At 41.2% G+C, this 21,409-nt stretch overlaps 1 protein-coding gene across 1 annotated transcript in view; it reads left to right on the forward strand.

Moving 5' to 3' along the window:
* The first annotated feature begins 17,493 nt into the window (after nt 1-17,493).
* Nucleotides 17,494-21,409, forward strand: part of LOC102441540 (dihydropyrimidinase-related protein 3) — a 105,859-nt gene continuing 101,943 nt past the window's right edge. The window contains exon 1 of the mRNA XM_014463235.2: nt 17,494-17,559. The gene's annotated coding sequence lies outside the window, so the exon portion shown is untranslated. The remainder of the gene's footprint in view (nt 17,560-21,409) is intronic.

Genomic DNA, 21,409 nt, shown 5'->3' on the forward strand with positions numbered 1-21,409 from the left:
AATGAAATATGTTACATGTAGAAAATTATGTATATGTACTTACAAACATATATAATGCCTACTTGATTTCTCACAATCTTTGTTTTTCCCCTGTGCTCATAGGAAACTATTTACAGTTCTAGGAACCAGCGAAACCATCTCTTGCCTGTGGTCTTTTGTATATCATCTTCTTTACACTGTGCTCCTTCAATACCACTTTGCTTCTCGGTTTCTCTTACCCTTCAAAGATGGCTTTATGAGGCCCATGTCTGAGCTGATCCTATTGATAGGGTATATATTTAGGACATATTTTCATTTGCTATTTATTTGTTGGTCTTCTCTATGAAGTTGGGAATACATATACCATGATGACTGAGTCATCAGCTATGCACAGCAAAGTGCTTACATACAGAAGACCCATGGGAATTTTTTAAAATAGGGGAATTAACTGCTATTTCTGTAACCCACACTAAACCACCTAGGCTATCCCTCATCTCATATTTGCAATCCCTGCCTTGCCAACATCTGAGAAGTGGAACTAAAAGCTGTTTGGTACAAAATGACAGGAACATGTAGAACTATTTGACTTAGTCAATGACTTTCTCTTTTTCTTTTTCAAGTATTAACTTTTCCTGGCCATCCTCAACCCTTACCTTTCACAGACATAGAAGCATTCGCTAAAATATCACTTTGCTTCAGATTTAGAAACAGGAATAGGGAGCAGTTGGATTCGTTAATTTGCTTACCACAGTCCAGAGTTTTGGTCCTTCTTGACATATGGCACAAAATTTCAGCTTGTAATTAATGTTAAAATTTAAAGCAGAGTGTTTTGGTTTAAAAAACTATGAAGTCAAAATAGGATGATATGCCATAGGAACGATGTGCAGAATCTTTCTCTTGACCGCAAAACTGTAATTTTTTGTTTCCCTAAAGAATCAAAGCTTACTCTTCATAGAAAAAAAAAGTCTTGATCCAGTTTAACCCCTAGAGTGCCGGGAGCGCTATCGCACTCCTCCTGCAGTGTCACTATTAGATGCTAGTAGTTCACTCTTTATTGACAGATGGCACCTAAGTGCAGATTACTTATGATACCGAATGTTTGTAGTTCTAAAATTGACCACTGGCATTTATCTGCCTAATTTTTTACAGGCACTACGATTTTATGAAGTTTACTCAGATTTTGTAGCCCTAAAGCTTCGAAATGGCATCCAGTTCTAAGTCTGCTTTTATTAGTGATGATGATATTGCTAAATATGCCAATTCCTGCTGTGAAGATGACGATTTTGTGGAAGATATTGGAGAAGGGTGTCCCTCTATTTTAACATTATATGTTTTGTTCAAATTTTTTTTTCTACTAGTATTTTATAATACAATCAGCAAACAATATATGTCAAAGATGAAAACAAATGTAGTAAATGTTTCCTTAAGTTTTTGAATATGTAACTTCATTTACTTGCGATTCATAATTTTTTTCCTAAACTGCTGTAAAATCAGCAAAAATGCCTTGGCAATTTTAGCATAGTTCCTAGGATATTGGTTGGCACTCAAAGGGTTAAGCATTCTACTGTGTTAGAAAACCCCCCAAATTATGTGACTTGCAATCAATTGTTCAAGCCATCTTGTTCAAGCCTGCTTTGTTCCCATTGCCTTCAGGTTACTAGCTTCTGCTTAGTCTTGCATATAGATATGGTAATCATTAGGGAAATTCTGCTTGCAGCTTGAGAAGATAAGGGAAGTATGTATTGTTTACCAAAGATTGGCATGAACCTCATAACCAGACTCACATCAACTAGCACAATCTTTCTTGGACCCCTGCTGGTGCTCAGATGTTTGTAGTTGTCAATCACCTCTTGTCCCTCCCATTTTGCCTTCCCTTGGCAAAAAGAAGCCTGAACTCTATACTTCCATAGGATGGATTTGAGGTACCACTAGGGCTCCTATCTTATTGGTTGACACCTTCTTGATCAACAAACTTTTCCTTACTCCAAAACCTGACATTTTTAGTTTTGTTTGATCTTTTAAAGCACCAGGCACACAGACTTTAGACTAGTAACATTGCTATTTAAAACAGGGATTTCTGAGAGTTGTAAGAATTTGCTCTTTGAAGGATCCATCAGTTACAGTCTGCATTCAGGTGTGTAAACTGCACTGAGAAGACCGGTGGGTTATGGTGCTGAAAGAACAGTTCCTACAGAAGCTCCTTTACCTACACCAGGAGAGACCTGGGAATCCTAAGTCAAGAAACATCAGCAACACATCACAGATAAAGAGTTTCAATAGAGATGGTCTCAGAGACACCAGAGAATTCTATTTCTGAGAATGTGCCCTGGCTGAGAACCACTTGCTGCAGAAATACCTGACAGAGGCATCTTAACAGGTAGATTTCTTAAATATGTTCAGAGTCTTGATATCTATTGTCCAACTGTCCCCTGAAAATGCTGCACTTCCATTTTTAATTTTTTGAGGAAGCTCCATACTGTTTTCCATAGTGACTGCACCAGTCTGCATTCCCATCAACAGTGTACTCGGGTTTCCATTTGTTTATTTGTTGATAATAGCCATTCTGGCAGGTGTGATTTTAATTTGCACCTCTCTGATGATCAGTGACTTTGAGCTTTTTTTCATATATCTCTTGGCCATCTATATGTTCTCTTTGGAGAAGTGTCTATTTAGGTCCTCTGCACATTTTTAAATTGGATGAAGTTGTATGAGTTCTTTATATACTTTGGAAGTTAACCCCTTACAGATGTATCATTGGAAAATATGTTTTCCCATACAGTGGACTCTCTTTTCATTTTGTTGATGGTTTTTTGCGTGTTTTTTTTTCTCTGCAGAAGCTTTTTATTTTGATGTAATCCCATTTGTTTATATTTTCCTTTGTTTCATTTGCCCTAGGACCGTGGTCGGCAAACTGCGGCTCGCGAGCCACATGCGGCTCTTTGGCCCCTTGAGTGTGGCTCTTCCTAAGCCTTAGGAGTACCCTAATTAAGTTAATAACAATGTACCTACCTATATAGTTTAAGTTTAAAAAATTTGGCTCTCAAAAAAAATTTCAATCATTGTACTGTTGATATTTGGTTCTGTTGACTAATGAGTTTGCCGACCACTGCCCTAGGAGATGTGTTGCAAACATATTGCTACGAGAGATGTCTGAGATTTTGCTGACTATGGTGTCTTCTAGGAGTTTTATGGTTTTATGACTTACATTTAAGTCTTTTATCCATTTTGAGTTAATTCTTGTGTATGGTGTAAGTTGGTGGTCTAGGAATATATCCTAAAAATTCTGCAACACCAGTCAGAAAGAATATATGCACGCCTATGTTCATAGCAGCACAATTTACAATAGCTAAGATCTGGAAACAGCCCAAGTGCCCCTCAGCAGATGAGTGGACAAAAGAGATGTGGTACATTTATATAATGAAATACTATGAAGCTGTAAAAAAGAAGTAAAAAGAAGTATCTCTTACTCTTTGAGGAAGCATGGAGGAAACTGGAGAGTATTATGCTAAGTGAAATAAGCCAGTCAGAGAAAGACAAGTAATATGTGGAATCTAATGAACAAAATAAACGGATGAACAAAATAGATCCAGAGACACTGGAGCATGTAACAGACTAACGAAAACGAATTTTGGGGGATGGGAGTGAGAAGAGATTAACCAAAGAATTTATATGCATATATGCATAACCAATGGACAGACAATAGTGTGGTAAAAGCCTGAGCGGGGGGGGGGGGGGGGGTGGAAGCAGGGTGTCAGGGGTCAATGGGGGAATAAAAGGGGATATCTGCAGTACTTTTGTTGTAATGTACCCCGTGAATCATACAAGGACACCTCAAGAAGTCGAATTAAGGAGTCACATTTATTTCAAATCTGGGACTACGAGGGGGCATTTTGCTCTCCAAATCTCGTAGTGATAAGATGGCCGCAACACCAGATTTATATAGGCAAAAATCACAAAGGTATTGATTACATCTCGGGGTTTGGAATGAGGAACCTGGTTTGCAAAAAAGCAGTTTGTTACAGAAGCTAGATTGAGCCGATTAGTTATCTACAAAGATTAATTATAGTTTTAGGTCTTGGGACCACTGAGTCAATGGAAACACATTATCTGGAGCCACTGAGGCAATTTAGAGTAATTGTGCAGTCCTGGCCTCCAGGTACAGAGGAATGTGTTGTCTAAAACCAGTATGACCACAACCAATGGGGTATTCAAATTACAATCGATAAGGTAGTCAATCGAATGGGATGATTTATATAATTCAGAAAATAAAAATAACTTTTCTATTATTTTAGCAAGCAAATAATGACAGAAGCCAAGTCAGCAGGGTTAAAATATTAAACAGCAATTCCCACCAAGCATGGTTGCCACCATGCTTCATTTTCAACAATAAAGATAAATTTTTTTAAAATGCTGTACTTTATAAACATCCCCAGAAGTGACAGGAACCTATCTTTCTATACATTCACCAACCTGTGCACACTATGGATCAAGGATTGGCAAAGTTGTGCTATAAAGGACCAGATAGCCAATATTTTCAGTTTTTTGGAATTTGCAGTCTCTGTTGCAATTACTCAGCTCTGCTGTTGGCATATGAACACAGCCATAGGCAATACTTAAGCAAATGAGTAGGACTCTCATCCAATAAAACTTTCTTCTGGACATGGAAAATTGAGTCATATAATTTTCACATCATGAAGTATTTTCTGATTTTTTTCAACATTTAAAAACATAAAAAAATTCACAGAAAAATAGGCTAGTCACTAAGCCTGATGCTCCTAAGTCAGTCATAGTGTAATCACAGAAATTACTTGTGGACTAGCGCATAACTTGCATAACATGTATACAAGGTAAAACTTCTGAATGTTCCCCTGGCCCACTTTGCAGCATCATTCCCTTTTAAAAAGATATAGGAAGATGCCCTAGCTGGTTTGGTTCAGTGAATAGAGCATCAGCCTGCGGATTAAAAGGTCCCAGGTTCCATTCTGGTTGGGGGCGGGGCACATGCCCTGGTTGTGGCCTCAATCCTCCATGGAGGGTGTGCAGGAGGCAGCCAATCAGTGATTCTCTCTCATCATTGATGTTTCTATCTCTCTCTCTCTCCCTCTCCCTTCCTCTCTGAAATCAATAAAAATATATACATTAAAAAAAAGATATAGGAAGAGAAGAAACTTTTATTTCAACTCAATGGAAAATGCCCTGCAAGGGTATCTTCTGCAGAGCAGCCGGGAGAAGCCATGTACACAGATCAAGCCCTCAGGTCTCCAACTCTGGACCACTGCTGAGCCTCATTATGAGAAATGCTGAGGCCCCGTTAAGGAAGGTTGCATAGCTGGGAGAATCATCTGTCTGTGACCACGTGAGGCAAGAGCCTGCCACTGTTCTGGCTCACAATAATTGGCTTCTCTGGCTTCAATATTTGGGAGATCTTGCCCAACTAATAACTCATTAAGATTTGGCCTGAGAATTTCTCCTTCAATTTTATATAAATTCCCATATTATATAATTTCTACAACTGTTATCATTTGATTCCTACAGCCATCTTGCTTGGTCCTTATAGCAACTTTGCAAAATAGATAAGTCTGTTAAGTTTTTTGTCCATGGCGCAAATTGTCAGATGCAGAGGGCTGGAGTGGCCTGCCGGGGAGCCGCTGCTACAACTGATGCTTCCTGAACTAGAATCTTGAGCCCCTGTGTGCTCTTCCCCCTGCTCACAAGGACTCTCAAAAAGTCACACCTAAGAAAAAGAGCATTTTATTTAATTCAATATAGATTTTATTCTATATTACCAGGCACTGTCTCATTGTTTTGTGAATTTGTGCCGACAACCTAAACATTATGTAACAAAATTTTAGTGATAAAATATAATTTGAATCATATGATCATATCTACATAACCATCTACATAGATATTTTGGTCCTTAGTAAATCCTTAAGCTCTAAGTGGTGAAAGTTGTTCAATCATATAAGAAATGGCAAGGCTGGCCCACTTTTCAACAACTTTCCCCTTGGAATAAAACATCCTCACCTATTAAAGATTCTGGCCTATGTCCCTCTGGGACAAACGAATTCTAATATGCCCCTAGTAGTCCTGCTACTTTGGTTGCATACACCACCTCCCAGTTAGTCAAACAAATATTAATCTATGTGCTGCTCTGAAATGATTTTGCAGATGCAATTAAGGCCCTTCATCAATTGATTTTAAGGAGAGTAGCATGGTGGGCCTTACCCAATCAGATGAGACTTGACAAGACCACAAAGACTAAAAGCAACAGAGATCCTCCTGCTGATCTTGAAGTGGCACATAGCCATGTTATAAACTGCTGATGAAGGGGGTCGCATAGCAAGGACACGAAGGTGGCCTCTGGGAGCTGATTCGGCCCCTGGCTAACAGGCAACATGAAAACATCTGGCAGTTTTGCTACTGGAAATAACAGCTCTGCCACCAACCAACGAGCTTGGAAAAAGACCCCAAGACTGAGGTAAGATCTCAGCCTTGCTTAACGTGAGACCTGAACAAAGGACCCAGCTAACCTGTACCCAAATTCCTGCTTCACTGAAACCGAGATAATGCATTTGTGTTAAGCTGCTGCTAGATTTGTAGGAATTTGTTGTAGAAGAACAGAAAAGTAATCCACTCTCATAGAGAGAATGAAAACCGTTCTTCAGGTGCCTGCATGTATTATTTGATCTTGTATTTCACAGCCCACCCCACCCTCAGTGTGACAGAAGCTTGTTCATCTCTTCAGTCACAGCTCTAACCTTTCTGCTCTGCTGTTGAATCGCTGGCTTTCTAACAACTATTTTCCACCTGCCACACTTGACGAAAAGACAGCACTTTTTCATGGTGAAAATTTGCCTCCTGATTCTAAACCTTTCTCCAAACACTCCTTGCCCGTCCATAACCTTGAGATTTAACCTACTCAGCAAGGGATGGGCAGTCTGTATTCTAATAGCTGGAGGTGTTCTCACTGTCAGGAGAATCTGTATCTATGAAAGCATCGAAGTCTTAAGGAATAGAACAGAGGTCCTAAACATGATCTCAGACAGCAATATGAAGACAGGAGAAGTTTGGACTGAGGGCAGATGCAGAAGTGATTGTTACATCTGAGATCAAACCCAGGCACTCGTGGTTGTAGGTAAGGTTAGTATTACAAAGCAGGTATGACCCAGGGTACGCTTATTTTCCTAATCAAAAAGTTTCTCCTCTGCCATTCATGCTCCCCCATATGCAAGCCCTGTCCAGTCTTCCTGGCCTCGTCCATTACTGCCCTGCACGCCTTGTGCTCTCCAGCAAGCAGGATTGCTCACTGCTCTCCCCTGTTCCTCATGCTGCCAGGAATGACCTCACCCAACTTCCCCTTTAAGACGTGTGGTTTGCTTTTTCAGAAGCCTTCACTGATCTGTACTTTACTTTTCCTTAGTGACACTATTACAGGCCGAGCAGCATTATATTTGAATAATTTGTCTTATCTCCTGTATTACAAACTCTCACAAAACCTTGGATATTCTCTGACATAAAATAAGTACTCAGTAAACATGTAATGACTTACATTGATTAAACAGGCTTTTCCTTTTGTTACCTCAGCAGCGTTGCCCTCTCTCCTTCGCCCAGGGAGAGTGTACTAGTACTTGGCTCAGGGAGAGTGTCTCTCCTGTGTTTGAACTATTTTAAGATAAGAAACAAAACTGGTCTTTGAATACAGAAAAGAAAAGAATGAATAGGATAATTCAAAATTTCGTTTTTTTAAAAAAAAACTAGAACAAATTTCAAAGTGGTTTCTTAGACATTATTCAGTGTCTTCAAAGATAAAAAAAGAAAATCAAGCACATTTGATTTTCATATCGTCAGATATACTAGAATTTTGGAAAGAATACTTCAAGATCTACAGAAATGTTATATTTCTTATAAAATTGGGACTGCCTTCCCTATGGGAAGTTTTTATGTATGTCTTGTCTTGTATGAATTAAGGATTTCTCAGGATCCAGATGTAAAAAGCACTAGTAATAATCCAAATAGTGAAATTAATCATCATTATATTTTAAGATTACATTTTAATCACAGATTATTGAATTTTTAAATAAGTAATTATGGCTTGCCAGCCACTGTCAAAAATTATATCCATAACAATGAATAATCCAGCTAACAATATTATACCCTTACTGTATTTTGTTACATGGGTAATTCCCAAGTTCTACATTCACCAGACTTACCACAATGCTATAGACGTGTGGTAAATCTTATCCAGGTTTAACTCACTCAAATTTTTTAGTTTGATAATTAATTTTTAGTTAAAATTCAACCATAAAATAAATTATTATATTAAAAATAAAATACCAGAGAATTCATCTACTATAATTTTTTCCTGGTATATAACCTTAGATCTTCTTTTGAAAACCTTCCTGATTTACATATTTAATAAATTATGATTTTGAGAATTTTAGAGTAGTTCATACTGATATTCTCTAGTTATTCCTAGAACTGATCAATTTTATTGCCAAAGACTGTAATATGTCATTTTTAGATATAAATTTTATAGCCAAAAATTCCTTTCTGATGCAACTAATGATTTTGTAGTATATTATTTGAGCATATACTAATATTTATATATATGAACATATATATTTTATTATTGATTTTTAGAGAGAGAGAGAAAGTGAGAGGGAGAGATAGAGAAACATCAACGTGAGAGAGAAACATCAATTAGCTGTCTCCTGCACCCACCCCAACTGGGAATCAAACCTGCAACCTGAGAATGTGTCCTGAACTGGGAATTGAACTGGTGACCTTCATCGCACAGGATAACACTCAACCAACTGAGCATATACTAATACTGACTATTTTTTAAAACCTATACATATAAAAGCCTAAGCAACCGGAACAACCGGTCGCTATGATGTGCACTGACCACCAGGGGGTCAGATGCTCAATGTAGGAGCTGCCCCCCTGGTGGTCAGTGTGCTCCCACAGCCAACACCCCCCGGCCAGCCAACCTCCTGCAGTCCCTCCCCCTGGATGGCCAACCTCCCCTGGTCCCTCCCCCCAGGCCTACAGGCCCCAATCAGCCCACCATCTGCCTGCTGTGGTGGCGCACTGTGGCAAGGGAAGGAGGAGGGGGGGAGGTGGGGAACTGCACAGTGGCGGAGTGCCAATGATGGTGTCGTCAGCATCCAGCGTACATTCCTTCTGCGCCCGGCCCAGCGACCGTCGCCTTCTCTCCAACCAGAACCTGATCGGCCTGGCCCTGATCAGCCCTGATCGCTGGCCAGGCTTAGGGACCCCACCTGTGCACAAATTTCATGCACTGGGCCTCTAGTAAGAAATAAACACTTTAGCAAGTTTACATTGTACTTTCAATGTTATAATTCCTAGTGACAGCCAACATGAAAAATTATTCAACAAGTTGTTAGATATTATATAGTCAACATTGAGAAAATTGTAATATGGATCTGCTTACAATACCAATCTTTAAAAACTTCATCTGTATCAAAATATTTAAGTGTATTTTTATATAAGTTTTTTTATTGTCTAAAGTTTTACATATGTCTCCTTTACCCCCAATTGATATCCCCCCCCCCATAATAAGTTTTACATACACATATGACTATACCTTTGATCTAGGATACCTCTAGGAAACATCTGAGAGTTTCAGGATTGGACTTGCAGGTGATCTGACTTGGTTTCCCAAAATATGTCTTCATTTTGGCCATGCCTAAGACTGATTAGTAATCATTGGTGATATACTGCATACAGTTCTATCTACCACTAACAACAAAAATCCTAGGTAGCATTAATTCAAAATGTAGTTTTTTTGTTTACCTATTGGGTCACAGAAACTGGGGTGAGGATCTGAAGATAATAAAACAACATTTATAGAGAACAGTTACAACATGGTGTGCAACATCTCGCTTTTATTTTTTCCAACACCACAGCTTTTTATCCCCATTTTGTTGATGAGGAACAGAAAGAGAGCTCATGCAATCCCTCCAAATTCACTCAGCCAGGGGGCACCCACAGTTGTAGTCCAGATTTTCTTACTTCAAACCCCATGTCTTTCTCAAACTTATCACACTCCACATAAATATTCTGATATTTCTTAGTAAGAAATGTAAACTGGTCCCTGGCTGGTGTGGCTCAACTGGTTGGAGCATCATTCCATACACCAAAAAGGTGGCAGGTTTGATTCCAGTCAGGGCAATTCCGGTCAGCACACATACCCAGGTTGTGGGTTCCATCCCCAGGATCCACAGTCGGGGCACCTGCAGAGGCAACCGAGAGATATTTCCCTCTCACACCTCCCTCCCTCCCTCTCTCTGTCTCCCACTCTCTGCCCCCCCCTTCCTCTCTCCTCCCTCCTTTCCTCTTTCTAAAATAAAAAAAAAGAAAGAAATGGAAATTAGGGCTATGTGATTAAACTAATTGTCTGTCTATACATATATATTTTCCTGTTTCCAATATAAATCACTGTAAGAGCTTAAAACATTGAATGGATCCTGTTCCTATCCATTTGTCTTAATTATGCAGGATCTGGAGGAATAAGGCATGACAGGGAACTGCCTAAACAAGGAGTGATTTGTTAACAGAAAAATGAAATCAGACCAAAACACTGGGATAAGAAGGCATTACCAATGCATTTATGTTTTCTGAATCTATGCATAACTATAAAATTCTCAATGAAAGTATTATTCACCATGTTTCCATTCCCCCCGCTCCCATATCTCTTATTATCTGCAGACTTTCATGCTCTTGCCTGTTAGCTATTGATGTTGGAGCCAGGATGTGCCCTAGTCTTGTGGAGCCAGCAAATTTCTGTCTGGAATGAAAGGAGCTTGTCTTTTCAGAGTGTCATTTTGTTTGACTACCTTTCTTTGGGCATTACTTAACTTATGCTGAAGGGAATACTAAAATAAACGTTATCTTTTTAAATGTTCAGTGTAAGTTATATGTCCAGGTTCATTGAGCCACTCCAGGTATAAAAACAACAAAAGTATCCCCCATACCAGCAAAATGACTGGGTTTTGAACTTTTTTTCTGACAGAACTGGTATCATTTGAGGCAGAAACCCAGAGTTCTGAAGACACACACCTTCTCTGAGAGTTCGAGTGGAACATTTTTTGCCCTGATACATACGTCGTCATGTTAGTGCTGCAAGCCTTAGCTGTCTAGGAGAGAGGGGCTTCTATATGTCAAACATATGATGGCTATTCTTAAAAGCAAATCAAAACGAGGGCAGTAATTTATATGGTAAGAGAAAAGTGTTCAAAAATCCCAACTAAAGGACCAGGTTCCAACAGATAGCAGGTCTCCAGGAGACTGTGAGAGATTAATATAGACTATTGGTTCTTTTTCAGAGGGAGGAAGAGAGGGCAGAACAGGTAAGGGGCACTTTAACTCTATTATATTTTATTTCCTAAAACATGAATAAAATGTGATGAAAAGTTAGCATTTATAAATTTGAGAGAGAGTACATGGGAGTTTGTTAAATAACCCTCTGCTTTTCTGTCATTTTGCAATTTCCATCGAAAAGGAAGGAAGGGAGGGAGAAATAAACACAGGATTCATAAACACAAGGCTGTTATTTTTACTTTGGATGGCAAAGAGTAAGAGAGAATTATTTTTTTAAATAATCGGAATGAAACATAAAAATAACAAATAAGCACTTTTTTTTGAAATTCTGGGAACATACTGTGAGCCATTGTGGCTGGGAAAGAGGTTGGGCAGGTTATAGTTTTCTTTGGTTTGTTTGTTCACTTGCTTTTTATTTATTTTTTATTTTTCATGTATCCTGTAACTTGATTGTCTATCTCTTACTCAGGGATTTTCATGTAGGAGATTACATTGCACCTGTGCACCTGAGCCTTAGAGCATTGGCAGTGACTTATCTGCTTTATCATATTGGTCAGCAATTACTTAGCATTTGTCTCCTTCTCACTTAAGGCAAAAGGAAATTCTGTGATTGACATTGGCCTTGGAACATTTGAGAACAGTAACATCAAAGAGAGATGCTCGGTGGATGAAACTGGGAAGGAAACCCCAACAACTCCCCACTCGGAAGGCGATTATGTCGAATCTTATTAAGCAATCCTTTGGTGGGAAGGATTTGCCTCAAGGACATTTCTAAGCCCTCATTTTGCACCCTCATCATCATGATCATTTTCTCTGTCAGCTGTCCACTGCGGGGCTGCTTTGCATGAGGTGACAACTTGACTCTGATGAGGGGTCTAGTGTCCTTTTATTTTTATTTTTTACTTTAGAAAATAGGTCTTCATAATGGAGGGGAGCTAACATCTTGGCTTAGTCATTCTCCACCAGAGATTTTTGACATGCCCAATAAATGTATTTTTTTAGGTAAAATTATATTCTGGACACCCCTTTAAAAATAACATACTTTTTATTATAAAAGTAACTTACACTTATTATAAAGATTTTTGGAAAATATAGAAATGCATGAAAGAAGAAACTAAAAGTTACTAATAATCCTATAACTCATCTTCTATTAATATTTTATATATGTTCTTATATTTTTTTCTCCCTACATGTATATATTTATGAACTAGCAGGGACTTTTTCTGCATGCACAATTGGAATTATTAAAAATATTTTGTAATCTGATTTTAACATTGTGCATAGATTTGAAAAATGACCTACTTCCAGGTTTCTAATGAACACTTTGTTTACCAATACTGAGCTGTAACTCAGTAGTAGCCTGTCAAGAGAATTCTTAGGGTGTGGTGGAGGTATATTGAAAATAGCAGTTATTTTTAAACATATATTCCAAACATTATTATAGTGTCAATTTGCTCCCAAAACCCTGCAAAGCTAAAGTCATAGGACAAGTTCATCATTACAAACTCTGTTTTATTGTAACGATATATCTGAAATAGTTTGAGGAAATGAAGGACTAATATTTATTAAGCACCTACTATGTATCAGGCAGAAAGCTGAATCTTTTGCAAAGATTGCCTTATATCAGTGATGGCAAACCTTTTGAGCTTGGCATGTCAGCATTTTGAAAAACCCTAACTTAACTCTGGTGCCGTGTCACATATAGAAATTTTTTGATATTTGCAACCATAGTAAAACAAAGATTTATATTTTTGATATGTATTTTATATATTTAAATGCCATTTAACAAAGAAAAATCAACCAACAAAATGAGTACGTGTGTCATAGGTTCGCCATCACTGCCTTATATATACCGTAAGTAGAGTAAAAAAAATGAGGTTTCTAATTTCTGTTCCCATCAAATAGGAAAGAGATAATTCTGCAATTCAAGGAAGAAAAAAGACAGAGGGTGGGTTTTGATCAGAAATATGTTTCCATTCACTGTTGAGTCAAGGTAAACTGCATAACTCCTCCATTTTCTCCTTATTGTGAGCATGGAGGCACAGACTTAGTATTAAAATTTTATCTTCTATTGGGTAGAATTTTGCTTCATAAGAATGCAGTGCAATTCATTTCGGATGAAAGGTATTCCATGGGCAGCTATCTCGGGATTGCTGGATTGCTTTGTGCATGCCACTGCTGTCTAGCACTGTCTGCCTTCCGCTGATCTATAGGTAATAGAGACGCCTCCGGAATACATTTCCCTAAAGTTATAATCGGATCTGCTAGGGGCTCACATCACAAGTCATCTCAATGCAAAGTGGCAAGTCATTTACTGCAGGAAATGCAAATTTGAGCTGGTATGTGAAAAGTGGGAAGCTCTATTTTGTTGCCCATGTAATAGAAATAGCTTGCTGTTTGTACACTGTTTTGAATAGCCCCTTCTCTGGGAAATCTGACTTAAGGTGGCATGGACACAATTCTGTGCACATTGCTTTGAATAACCCCTTCTCTGGGAAGTCTGACTTAAGGTGGCATAGATACATGCTGCTTTCATGTTTGTGACTATCATGAGAAATGCATCCTCTATCTTACTAGGGAGAGACATGACAGAATTCCTGGGCTAATGGTTGGTAATTTCTTTTTGTCTTAAATATGTATTTTTATTGATTTTAGAAAGAGAGAGAGAAAGGGAGAAGGAGAAAGAGAGAGAAACATCAATGAGAGAGAAACATCGATTGGCTACCCCCTGCACATTCCCTATTGGGGCTTGACTCCTCAACCCAGGCATGTGCCCTGACCGGGATTGAACTGGCAACTTCTCAGTGCGTGGGTGCATGGGACAACACTCAACCAACTGAGCCACACCAGCCAGGGCTATTTCTTTTTGTCTTAATTAAAGTTAACTTTTTCCCAAGAGCAATTGAGCCACTTAGAATTATTTCCTATGTTAACACCGTACTTCTGGTCTTCCATTTATTATCTCTTTGGATCCTTACAACAGAATTTTATTGTGGGGTGGTTTTTAAGATCGCAGGCTCTGGAACTAGCCAGCAGAGTGAATTCCAGCTTGAAGTGCTAGCTGTGATACTTTGGGCAAGGAGCTTAACTTTTCTAGGCCTTGTATTCTCCGCTGGTAAAATGAGAATAACAATCACCCTAAATGCATGGGGTTGATATGAAAATTAAGGCAATGTACATGAAGCACAATGCCTTACTAAAGGAATGAAGTCCTTAATAATCCTGTTAGGTGGCTGAGGCAAATACGGAGCAGAAAGATATCAAGAGGTTAAGTAAGACACCTGGCCTAAAGCCCCATAATTACAGAACCGAAGTCAGATCAGCCTTTTCCATTTCAGTCTTCTTTTTTAATTAAACGCAGATGTGTATACAGAGCTGTGGACTCTAAATCTGTTTCATTAACAAATGTAATTATTGAGCATGTACAATGCAGCATTGTGGTGAGGCAATGTAGCTGTAACAAGGGGGCTGATCTCCACCCCCGTGCCCACATGTATGAGCTAAGCACCCACATTCAGAATGGGCCCCTCTCAAAGGAAACAGACTCCGCACATATCTGGCATCCCATTATGATTCTGTCATAAATTGGGCATTTACTCAGATCCTCAACTTCCTCGCTAGTAAAAGAAGAATTTATAGTACCTGACTTGCAGTGTTATTAAGAGTAATCAAGATACTGTATGGTGAGTCAACAGCACTGAGCCTGCCACAGAATAGATTCCTAATAGATGTTCGCTAATATCCTCATTGTCCTTGCTGACGGTGTTGGTGGCAGTGGTGCTTATAGAGTCAGGGGGCGAAGAGTTTGTATTTCCTGACCGGCCGATCTAAAATTTGGCTATCTTATTTCCTTCGTAGCTCTGTGACTATCTCTCCTGATTATTCTTATCTATTGTCTGTTTCCCTCCACTAGAATTATGTTCCAAAGACGACACATAGCAAGTGTCCCCCTAAAAGTCTGTAAGTGAATTGAGTGGAGAAGAGGTAGACAGCAATGGGAAAGAAGATGGAAATAACCTACATGAGCAAGCGAGAGGGAATGTCCTGCATTACTGATTTCTCACATGAAATTCTGGGTTCATACTCAATCAGCATCTGTCAAAAAGGAGCAGCTAGCTGCCCAGAGGAAGTCAGCTTAAGAAATCCTGAATAATTTTGATAGAGCACAGGTAAGCAAATGCCTTTCTCCTCACTAGGAATAAGTATAACTTATGTCAACATCCCTGTCTTTGACCTGAGTTCAGGTCCACTTCTATCTCCCAAACCTTTAAGGTTGTCACAGGCTTGTCACCGAGATCCCATTTTCCAATATCCCAATTACCCTCCCAAACTGAAGTCCAGAGTTTCAGGTCATCAGATTCAGTGCAGATGCCTCCAAGATTGTGTCCATGTACACACAGAAGCCTGCCATATGCTTATGAGCATTACATGAGTCAACATATGGGAAACAATTACAATAGTGGTGGGCACATAGCAACAGCTCCATAAATGTTCCATGTTGTTGCTATCATCATCATCATCATCGTTATCCATGTATTAAAAAAGGATTTATAGACCACCTATTATGTGCCTGTAGATGTTCTAGGCTCAAGATATTCAGAGATAAACTAGACAGATCAGATCTCTGCCTGAATGGAGCTTGTGATGTAGTTGGGGTGAGGGATGTTCAGAAAAGAAAGTTTAGTACGTTGAGCAGAATGGTGAATGCCCCACGCAGACGGCTGGCTGGGGACTACACTCTTGGTGAGGACAGGTCCCCACCCACCTTGTTTCACACAGTCATTCCAGTATCTTGTGAAGAGCATAGAAAGCACTTAATTCATGTTGGATGAATACGTGAATGAGTGAGTAAATTTCAGAGGGGTCCAGTTTAACGTGGGCACCACAGGTTTTGGGTTTAGGCTGTGTGTGCAGACACCACCCAAACTCCACCGTTTATGGACCCTGTTTATGTGGCAAAGTCTGGGTTAGAATATATGTAGGCGGACAAAGGGAGGAGGAGGAGGAGGTTGTGAGAGCGTGCATACTAGTACTATTATATGCAAGTAAAATCCTCATGTACCTGAGGTAACATGGAAGGCAAAATCTTTGGTTGTGCATTTTTTGAGGTAAATCTGAGTTTATGTGTGAGCCCAAGTGTAGCCTTCTGACTGAGCTTGAGTCAGCTTGTGAGGTATTAGACTGCAGTTTTATGAGGACAGGGAATTAAGAGTATTTTGCAAGTATTTTGCTGGGGAAAATATGCCAATCACTATTGTAATTTTCACATATATTGACTCATTACGCATGCCTGTGATCTGTAATGTAATTGTCTGAGGGGCGAATTCAGGGTGGATAAAACAAAAGCTGGGTGCTATATATGCGGAAAGTGTAGATTTGTCTGTGAATCAATGATAGGCTTTTGTGATTGTTAATGAATTAAGAGGTCTCTCTCCCCCACCCCTCTTTCCCCCCGCCACTCCCCCCAATTCAGGAGCTCTTTATTTGAGGGTGCAATTGTGAGACAGTCCTAAAATCAGGATGAGACCAGTCTGGGTTTCTAGGACACCAAAGTCTGGGACAGAGTCTGATAAAACTGAGTTGTGTGGGTGTAAATCAGGATTTGGCTTTGACCCCTGAGCCAACTAGGTCCAAGTGCACGAGCCGGGCAGAAAGACTGGTGTTTGCGGGGCGAGCTCGGAGTTGGTGTGGGCAAGGGAGCCTGTGCGTGTGCCTGTGTGAGCGAGGCAAGTTCTTGAGTGTGAATCTGGGGCTCGCTGGACGAGCGGGGAGTGCGCGCGCGCTCCTGTGTGTGTGTGTGTGCACGCGCGCCGCAAGTTGGGATTGCTACTTCCCATGGGCGGCAAGGACGCGGAGGACAAGGACCCCGGGGCTCTTTTGGGGCTGGAACCAAGGCTCCGGCGGAGAGGCTGGACAGCTCCATAAAGCCGTCCTCCCGGGTTCCTGGCCCAGGCCGGCCCCCCGACAGTCCCCCGGCAAAAGTCAGTCAGTTTTCTGCCCGGGAGCGCTCGAGACAGCGCTGATTCGAGCCCTGACGTGGGAACGGGAGCAAGCCCCCCCGAGCACCAGGCAGCGGCCCGGCGCGGGAGCCGACCGGGCTCGAAGGCGACTCCCGCGCAGGGGCCAAGGCCGGGAGGAGAGCCGGGGAGCCCCCCCCCCGCCGCCCGCGCCACCGGGGTGGAGATCCGGAGCCCCACTGGCAAGGAAGTTTTGCAGAACCTCGGCCCCAAGGACCAGGTAAGGGGCCCGGGTCTCCTTTCCCTCTGTCCTCCTTCCCGGTGCAGCCAGGGGCGCCATGGCCCCGGGCGCAACTTTCTTTTGCTCACTTTGCACAGGAATCGGGGACTGGGAGGAGGACAAGGGCATCCTCCGCTGAGTCCGTCGTGACCTCCTCGCCCGGACCTGGGTTAGCGCATGACCCCAATTTCAGCATCTAAATGCGCGCGGGTCCCCCTGCCTCCCAGCCGCACCCCAGGGCCATTGGTTCTGGGTGGGTGTGTCCGCCCGGCCAGTCCGGGAAGGCTTAGTGATTTCTCTCGTCTGAGTAACCAGACACAATTGTCTGGGCTCCCACTCTGGCCCTTCAATCTCAACTCAGGTCATCAGGGCAGAGGGCAGACTGGTGCTGGGAAAATGGGGTCATCTCCATAGCGCCCGGATGAAAATACAGGATGGGCCCTCTCCCCTCCCACTCTTCGAACATCGGTTCTCTTCCTGAAACTTTTAGGTGTAGAGCCACCAGACTAAACAATCGAATCTCCATGCCTCGCTCATGTCCTAGAATGGACATTTCACATCTGTGTTTGTGAAGTGTGTATTTGTGTATAGAGCTTGGCACAAGCCTGGGTACCACAGGGATCCAGCTGTCCCTGGAAGAATATCATTGTATTTTTTAAAAATAGGCGAGCGTGTTAAGGGTGCACATGAGACTAGCACGAGCTGCAAGTTTTCCCGGCTGCTCTTACACGCGCCAAAGCCAATTTCTTCTGTCTGTAATTTTGAGAAACTTAGGTCCCGCTGAACTGACTGGAGGCATGGCATTGGCATCCAGCTTGCCCTGATTGATTTATTTCATAGGAAAATCAGAACTGTAGTTCAGAACATTTAGGGCCTGAGCAGGGCTGGAGTATTCAAAGTTCAAACTGATGCTTTTCCGTTGAGGGACAATGGGAATCAGATACGTCACCCTTGTCCAGAATCTAGACTCTAGATAATGGCTGCAAAATCCAGCTGCATATATTATTCTGCACTAATACTGTTATGAATAATAACCTGAAATGGAAATGTCTGCCTCAGAGCAATTACAGTGAATGCTGACCCAAGTTTTAGATGTTTTTCCATGAAAAGGCAGAGAGCCGGGGAAAGGCCAGCACATCTCTCTCCACTGTTTGATTTTTGGAAGTTTAATAAAAACAAACAAACCTTTAACTATTGATACCAGCAGGGAAAAGCAAGCCCTGTTGGAAAGGGCCATTGGGAAATAAGGTCAGTGTCCCTGGAATCACTCAGGTTGTCATTTTCACCTCATCCTTAGAATATGGGATTTCTCTAGGCCCTACTCAAATACTCTTTTAGGAAAAACTTCAGATCTTCTGGAAGGGTGTCAGCTGATTGGTAAACTGAAGGATGGCCCGATAGGATGGTCATTGCTTGTCTTCAAGTCTGAGTTAATGAGCGTTGAAATGATCCCTTCCTGACTCTCAGGGGTGGGAGAAAGGCTGGAAAAGGTCAGTGGCAATTGTTGTGAGTCAGTGCTGTTCCCTCTGCTGGAACACCCCTGATGTAAGTCAGATAATATGCCTGGTTTGCAAGATGTAAGAATGGTAACTAGAGAAAGGAAAAATGTTCCTCCTTTAAAACCAGCAATTCTCTCGTTTTCCTTCCTTTTGTCAACCCTATACTTTGGGCTCCTAATTGAAAAATAATAATACAACCCAAGCATCAGCAGGATTTCTAGTGCCACATGGTTATTGGTAAGTTCGGGCTTGCTGTCAGCTTCACCCAGCACATGTTATTACCTCTAATTTGGTTGAATCACAGTGCTACAAAAGATGGCATAGGTTATCTACTTCTGTACTTGATGGTCATTTCCTTGAAGAAAAGGGTTGTGTTTGGATTTACCTTGGCGACTAAAATACCTGGTACACTGGAGGTGCTCCATAAATGTTTGATACATTAAACCTCCTTCATTAAGCCATATATTTTGCTACCTAAAAGCCAGATGATCATCCGGTCTCTGTTTAAACACTGCCATTTTCAGGGTGCTCTCTCCCTCAAGAAGCAACTTTTAGATAACTTCATTTAAGAAACTTAAGCCAAAATCTGCCTACTTGTAGTTTCTACAAACAATTCTTAGTTCTCACTTTTGGAAAGAGAAGAATAAATATGTTTCCTTATTCTGAAATATTTTAATGATTTTAAGCATCTGGGCTCATGTAGCTGTCAGAAAAGGCTGGGTAACGCTACAGTAACAAGCGATCCCCAACTCTCCATGCCTTAACCAAACAATAGCAGTTTATTTCTTGCTCCTGCTACTGGGCCAGCACGGGTCATCAGGACAGCTCTGCTCATCACTGCCCCTCAGAGACTGACGGAGGCTCCGTGCCCACACAGTCATGGTGGCAAGAACATGTGGCAAATTGTTCGCAGACTTTTAAAGTCCCACTCGGAGGTCACAAACATGGCCTCTGCTCAGATTTCATTGGCCAGAGCAAATCATTACTGCACTGGCTGGCCAGAGGCAGGGTTAGATAGAGAAGCAACCGGAGGATGCACTGAGGGAAGACGTGCTCTACCCCCCAACCAGCCGCTCCAGCACGTCCTCCTCCTTATGCTGAGCATCTGTCATTTTTGAGGACTTGCCTTTTTTTTTTACTCTTTGCTGGCCATTGTGTGTGAGCAAAATGTTTTTATGGTGTTGAGGTGGGAAAGCCTAGAGCAGTGGTCGGCAAACTGCGGCTCACGAGCCACATGCGGCTCTTTGGCCCCTTGAGTGTGGCTCTTCCACAAAATACCGACTTCTGCGCATGGGCCACGAAGTTTCAATCGCACTGTATGTGCACGCCCGCACGTGGTATTTTGTGGAAGAGCCACACTCAAGGGGCCAAAGAACCGCATGTGGCTTGCGAGCCGCAGTTTGCCGACCACTGGCCTAGAGAAACAAAGGGAGCTCTCTGCACTCCTATTTAGATGAGTTTATTTCTGTATTTGACACCTAATAAATTCCATATTCTCTTAAAAAAAAATTCAATGGTCCTGGCTGCTGGGCTTGCTCCTGACACGTTACTAGAATGCAGGGCAAGGGCAGACCTTCCCGCCACACCCGGGGAAACCTCCCGCCATCCTGCCACCAGCCCATAATCAGGACACTTGGAGATCAGTTGCTCACCCTTGAAACAGTTGCTGCCAAACCCTTATTCTTCCAAGTTGATTGCAAAGTTATCAAAATAGATTTTTTTTAAAAGTCTCCATAAACTCAAAATTGGCTTTGTCTCTCTCAAGCATACCTACCTACTCATTACTCCCACCAAAGGAAAATGAGTTTAATGAATGAATAAATTATGAAGGAATTAAATAATAAAAGTGTTTGGCAGAATAAAAGTATAAAAATGTTTCTGAGTTATACTCCGAATGCCAAGTTCCAGGTTTGGGATATGACTGGGTTTATGTTGTGGTTCTGGACCTACCAGTAAACACCTTATTAAATCTTATAGTTAGAGTTTTCTCATGATAGGCATTCATGTTGCAAAAATCCTCCATGCGTGGCTCACACAACTTTTTGTTTATAATTTTTTAAAACATTTTCATTGATTTCAGAAAGGAAAGGAGAGGGAGAGAGAGATAGAAACATCAATGATGAGAGAGAATCATTGATTGGCTGCCTCCTGCACGCCCCCTACTGGGGATCAATCCCGCAACCCGGGCATGTGCCCTTGATCAGATTCGAAACTGGGACCTTTCAGTCTGTAGGCTGACGCTCTATCCACTGAGCCAAACTGGCCAGGGCTGTTTATAATTTTTTTAAAAATTGGATTTATTGAGGTATAATTTACATACGTAAAATGTTACCCTTTAAAGCATACAGTTT

Source organism: Myotis lucifugus, unplaced genomic scaffold, assembly GCF_000147115.1.
Source record: "Myotis lucifugus unplaced genomic scaffold, Myoluc2.0 scaffold_202, whole genome shotgun sequence".
NCBI classification, from domain to species: domain Eukaryota; kingdom Metazoa; phylum Chordata; class Mammalia; order Chiroptera; family Vespertilionidae; genus Myotis; species Myotis lucifugus.